Source organism: Pararge aegeria, chromosome 17, assembly GCF_905163445.1.
Source record: "Pararge aegeria chromosome 17, ilParAegt1.1, whole genome shotgun sequence".
NCBI classification, from domain to species: domain Eukaryota; kingdom Metazoa; phylum Arthropoda; class Insecta; order Lepidoptera; family Nymphalidae; genus Pararge; species Pararge aegeria.
In genome coordinates this window covers 6,750,041-6,756,040 of record NC_053196.1, presented here as the reverse complement: position 1 = coordinate 6,756,040, position 6,000 = coordinate 6,750,041, and the positions used below count along the sequence as shown (strand labels likewise).

At 36.7% G+C, this 6,000-nt stretch overlaps 1 protein-coding gene across 4 annotated transcripts in view; it reads left to right on the top strand.

The window, feature by feature from the left end:
• Positions 1-531: 531 nt before the first annotated feature.
• LOC120631177 (protein drumstick) overlaps positions 532-6,000 on the top strand; it is a 45,064-nt gene continuing 39,595 nt past the window's right edge. For 2 of the 4 annotated variants that reach the window (XR_005659048.1, XM_039900640.1), the window contains exon 1: positions 4,980-5,196. The gene's annotated coding sequence lies outside the window, so the exon portion shown is untranslated. Of the gene's footprint in view, positions 597-4,650; positions 4,860-4,979; positions 5,197-6,000 lie in introns of those variants that run through there. The other 2 variants (XM_039900642.1, XM_039900641.1) reach the window with 2 other exon arrangements.

The following is a 6,000-nucleotide window of genomic DNA, read 5'->3' as shown; positions in this document are numbered from 1 at the left end:
TCAACGTTTCATGATTTATGGTTTAAAACTGTTAGACAACTTTCTTTATTTCAGTTTCGATTGGGACTTTTTTGCTTAACAATGTGTATTTTAAATGTCTCATGGGCATGATCTAATTCGATCGTTGATCATCGTTTCAGTAACCGTAGGCCAGTGTGGCAGCAGCCGGTCAGCGGATTGTTTCAATGTGTCAGCACCGTAAATAACAGCATCGTTGGACGTCATTTGCATTTTTATTGTCGCCTGCATCATACGGAATGGATAAAGGCTGTAATTTAATCGCCGGCCCGCAAAATTGAATTATTTATTATTCGCTCCGTTTGTAAAACACAATTATTCGGCGGCCGAATGTCAACTGTCGATGTCTTTTTTGGTATCAGTCCGAATCGGTCCGTCCTGTAAATTCACATATTTAAAGCAAAAAAAAAATTGCTATCATACTTTCCTGATTTCTTTTACAAGCAGTTGCCTCGCAGCGCTGATATAGTTCGGTCTCATTTATATGTTTTAGAGAATTTTTTTTAAGTTTCCCCGCGAACATTTCCCAGTGGCTGTTTTTTTTTTTAATCACCGTTTTTAACAAACAATACAAATGGGTAAGCCTTCTTTATTACGCTTTATATTATAATGTTACTGAATGTGGATGGTATTCGATAACGACTTACTTTATATTTTTATTCCGCGCTGGTTATTTATATGCATGATTTAAAAAAAAGGTGAACCGACTTTAAATTTACTGGTTGTGCGTTGAACCTCTGCGGGAATGTAGCGAGGAATTCGGTGGCAGATTACAGATTAATAGCATTAATCATTCAGAAATATTTGCATTGAAATACCATATTCTTTTTAATTGATTCTAATGCGAAAAAGACTTCTTGAGAAACGCGTTTTATATTTTATTTTTCGGTTATATTATTACGGCGGTGTTTCACTTTCTGTTTTTATTTAAAAATATCTTCTGGGAATATTTTTTGATAGCTGCGCTAATAATATGCAGATATTTTATTAAAGCGATTTTATTTTCTTACGTTGAAATTATTAAGATTTAAAAAAAAAAACAAGACTTATCGTCTGCTATCTACATATAATCTTTATTTTAAAAGATTTCGTTATCCTTTACAGACAAAACGTTAACTGTTAACCGATTATGTTTATACAAGGCTCTAACGCTATTTAGTCTGTCATACTGACGGAGCCGACGGGAAAATATCTGATAATCTCCTAAACGTCTACCGATCTGCACTGTACCGTCGCGTTTAAAATTACCAATGGCTATTTGACAAGCTAACTCCATATCCGAAATATTGACACAAAGACAGCGCGGTTGAATAGGCTAAAGAATTTAAGCCGCGACTGTACACGGCTCGAAAGTTCTCACAGCATCATGAGAATGCTTTTTACAATCGATATTCAAAAAAGAATAGCATCGATGTCTCTGTTGTCAACGGACAATTCTTTCGGAGATCAACCGAATTGTAATACAAGATGGTACTCTATACGTTGAAGAGTAAGTTTGGAAATCGTGCGGTGGTTTAATGGTATTTTATTGTTCCATTCGAGTATGAATTGCGTCAGCGACTAAAAAGACAAAGCACGGACATCGCAGTGCATTGTGAAGCTAATGATGGGCCAAAACATTATATTTTTAGAAGAGGCACGGCTAGCTATACTACGAGGCTTTATAAGGTCTACAGACGATCACAGTTAAGATTATAATCCGCTTTTATGGTGCCGGTAGCATGCTAGTTCTTTGATCCGATCGGATAAATGAGCGGACAGCTTACACGAATTCATTTTACATCTGTTACGAGACAAGTATAAATTGTAGTTTGATTATAAACTTTACTTAGTCCTAGTTGTTAGCATATTTGAGTAGGATACGAGGTATTGGGATTCCAGCCTATACTATGGAAAGTGTTCTCGACTGGTCAGTTGTTATTGGCGTTCCTCAGAGCTATATACTCGTATTAGGACCTTTTCTGTTCCTTATTCACATTAATGCTCTTGCTTATAATTGTAAAGATAGTCACACTGTGATCGACATGAATAGCTTTGGACGATGCGATATAAATAACTCTCTCGCTAAAGAGGTAGAATGTTTGAAAACTAATAATTTGATTCTGAAAATCTGACCAACTAAATAGGTGACTAGAAAGGTTAAATATGAAAAATCACTGTAAAACCAAATATTGAAGAATTGGTCCTCAGTAATACGATTTAAGTTATAACGTTAGATGCTTAACTTCAATGGTGCCTTCATTTAAATTATTTGTGAGCCTTATAAGATCTGCTGTCTTTTATGGTGATGACTACATCCTTTAATACAGGCTACTGCTATAGGCTAGTGAAGTTTAGTTACTTTCTGATAATGCTTCAGAAAGGGGCTGCACTTAAAATTTATAAAATGGATTCAAGAGAGTCATCAAAAGAAACACTTTAAATATCTTAAAACTAGGAGCAAAATAAAATATGCAGTGGCGTAAGCTTCATAAAATTATAATCTGTGTAATACTATAGGATTAAAGAAAATTACTTGTACTACCTACATATCCACATATTATGACTTCTAAATAGGTAGGTACCTATTTAGAAGTCATAATATGTGGATAAGTGATAACTAAAAGAAGGTTAAGTTTCTTGTAGGGTTTTCTTAGATCGCGGCCTATTTGGTAAGAAAGAATATGAACCTACGCATTAAAAGCACTTTCCATAGGTTCAGGGAAATATTTTTTTATTTTGACTATAAATTCCCAGTTTCAGTGTGCTATGGGCACAATTTTTTAGGATTATGTTCGTACGATTCACTAGAATTTAAGTATTAGTCCTAAATGCTTTCTAATACTGCATTGACGAACCATAGGAACATTCATATATATTAGAAAGATTGGATTTTAATTAACGACATTAGCAACGCTAGTCAATCATTGTTTCCGACCGTTATTAGTTTTGTCCACAAAAGTGCATCTAATGTATTTTTACTTTGTAACAAAGTTAAGGATTCTCAATTTTCTACATTCTTGTGGATACACTTTCTAGTCTATAATGCATGCATTGTGTTAATGCTTCTTCTTTTCTTTCCATAGTAGGAAAACGGTGGAAATTAATTGATAGCAGTGTTAAATTGACCAAAAACTTCATTACTGAAAGCAAAAAAAAATGTAAATTTATGAGCATCGTATAGGCAGAAGGGACATGAACAAAGATTTGAGTAATTGGATTTTGAATTAGGAAATTAGCAACGCATGTCACTCGGTGTGGCCAAATAGTCATTCATTTTCTCAACAATAGTGGATCTGATGTCTTTTTGTGTCGCCATAAAGTTACCGATTCTCGATTGTTTCTGGCCATTGTGCGCAAACATTCGGTCTTTGAGCGACACCATTGTCTACGCTCGTGCGGACACACTTCGTAGTCCATAATATAGGACAATGTGTCGATGAGCTTCCCGTCGCTCGCCATAATGAATTCCAATTTCGTAAACAAAGAATCCCGTAATATGTTTTGATGTTTTTGGGTATTGTCGTATTTTGTCACCGTCCACGCTTGATTAGACGTTATTATCTATGACTGGTCTTAATAGAAGATTTGTGAGGGTTGTTTTTTTGGGGGAAATTTTCGTTTGTTAAACTTCGTCTAACTGGGTGTTTCACGCATGTCGCGTGTACCGTTAAGTCTTGTTTATATTATCCCTTTTGAAGTCTTAGAACAGTTTATTTCTTTGGATTACTAACTTCTAGCAGTAAATAAAGAATTTTATGAAACTATCCTATTTAAATTATTTTTCAGATAAAAATTCTGGATATTTTGAAGCGATTGTGAATTTTAGTAGATAATACAACTACTATGAAATAATTAAAATTCTTACATTTTACATTTGCATATAGTAATCTACTTTGGCACTTGCTAGAAAAAACTATCAATTTTTTATGCTGACAATAAATAACAATTAATTTACTAGGTTACTAAATCTGAAATATAAATTTTTTAATAAATTATGTATAGAAAATTAAGCTTAATTTTCATAATATATTATGGATTTCCGCAAATTAACGCCTGCTTCTATCCAATTTATAATAATTGATAATTAAATTTACAGGGGCAATATTAACTAAAGCATAATGTATTCTGTTATTATAGGTTAACTATAAGTAAATATATAACCCTTTTAGGTATGATTGATGAATATGTCGAGTGGGAGCTAAACGTCAAGAGGCGGCGCGTAGCGCGGAAGCCTCGGGCGCACATAAATAACCGGCTTCACCGCAAACAACGACGTATTTACTACATTATTATATTTTATACATGCGCTCGCGCAATACACGGAGGCTCTAATGCGCGCCCAACCTACATAATAACGAGAACGCGCGGAAGGCGTAACTCGGTGGCAATCTACCGTCTCGCTCCGCGGCGCCGCAGGCGCGCGTCTAAGCGAGACGAACGACCACAAATTTATTAAAAAGAAAAAAAGCTCAACTGCTACTGCACTCCGCGTCGCCTCCACAGAACTAGATACATTTTTACACGTCGCCTTGCGCAAGCGAGAGGCGCGCCCCGCGAGCGTGTGCGAGCGGGACGGATAGCGTTTCGCGAGGAGGGCGCGCAGTTAAACGGCCGGTCATGTGGGCGCTGCCGGTGTTGCGCACGCGCAGCTACCTCGGCACGGTCGAGTTCTACGCTCACGCTGCGTCGTCCGGCTCGCTTAGCCCGTGTGACCTTTACTTGGTGAACTTAGGAAGCGTCGTTCGGTGTGAAACGTTCATTAGACCCCCTTCATCCCGCGCGATCGTGGTCTTCCGACTCATCAGTGAAGGCAAGAGAGTGAAAAAGATGGCAGGCGGTCGTCAGCGCCGTGGCTAAAGGTATTCGTAGAATGCGTGATCTGTATCGAGCGGGCGGCGCGAGGTGCGGGGCGCGGGGCGCGTTCGGAAGCGGTGGCAGCTCCCATCGACTCCTGGGGTTATTCTTCCTCAGGCCACTGCTGCTCGAGCTACGTACCAAGCAAGCCAGTTTTTTCTTTCCACCGCACCGCACGCCACACACTCGTTAAGCCCGTGCCAACACGAGAAGTCGCCACTAATAAATTACTGTTTTTTACTGCACTCGAACAGTCTCCGCCGCGCAGCCAACTAATTTATACGTAAAAATAAACATCAATCAGCAATAAACGCCGCTGTTAGCGCCCGAGCCCCGAACACTGTGAGTACAGCATCCTCTTCTTGCATATTCTTAATCTAATCGAAGCTCTCTTAATTCGCAACATTGACGATTGTTGCGCAGATCAGAGGCGATTCGAATTCGCTCAATTGAATTGACTAATAAAAAATATCTGACATATGAAGGGAGCGAACGTCTTCATTTGCGAATCATTTAGAAATAGGTATTTGTGATTATTTAATTTTATTCAGTGTTCCATAGAAAATAAATAATAAATCAACAAAACTACAAAATCATTAAATTCAATAAAAACAATACAGAACAAACAGTTAACAGTAACAATTTTACTAGGTATCATACGTAACTTTGCAAACGTCATCATAGATTACTATGATTCCAAAATAATAGATTCATAAAACAAAGAATTATTAAGAAGCAAGCAATAACCACAATCTTTCATGCATCGTCCATATCCATAGTCTTAAGATGTAAATACTTTCTTATTAGCATTTACAAGTTAATGCAAATATTAAAGATTAATAGAGCAGTAGGTGTAAAAATTTATCATATGTGCAAATTTAGCTTGAAAGCAATTTAAAAACGCCGACGTTTTAGGTGTTTTTATGGTAATGTAAAAATTTTATTTGAATTTTAAACATTTTAATATGTCAAAAAGTGTGCTTCGTATAAATTATGACGGATCAGATACCTTGTATTAAACAAAAAATATGATCCCTGCAGTTATTTCTATAAGAACCTTCATTACTATGTAAATAATAAAAACGATAGCGCCTCTTGACATTAGAAATAAAAAAGTTATCCAAAAATATTGTCCTTATACATTTT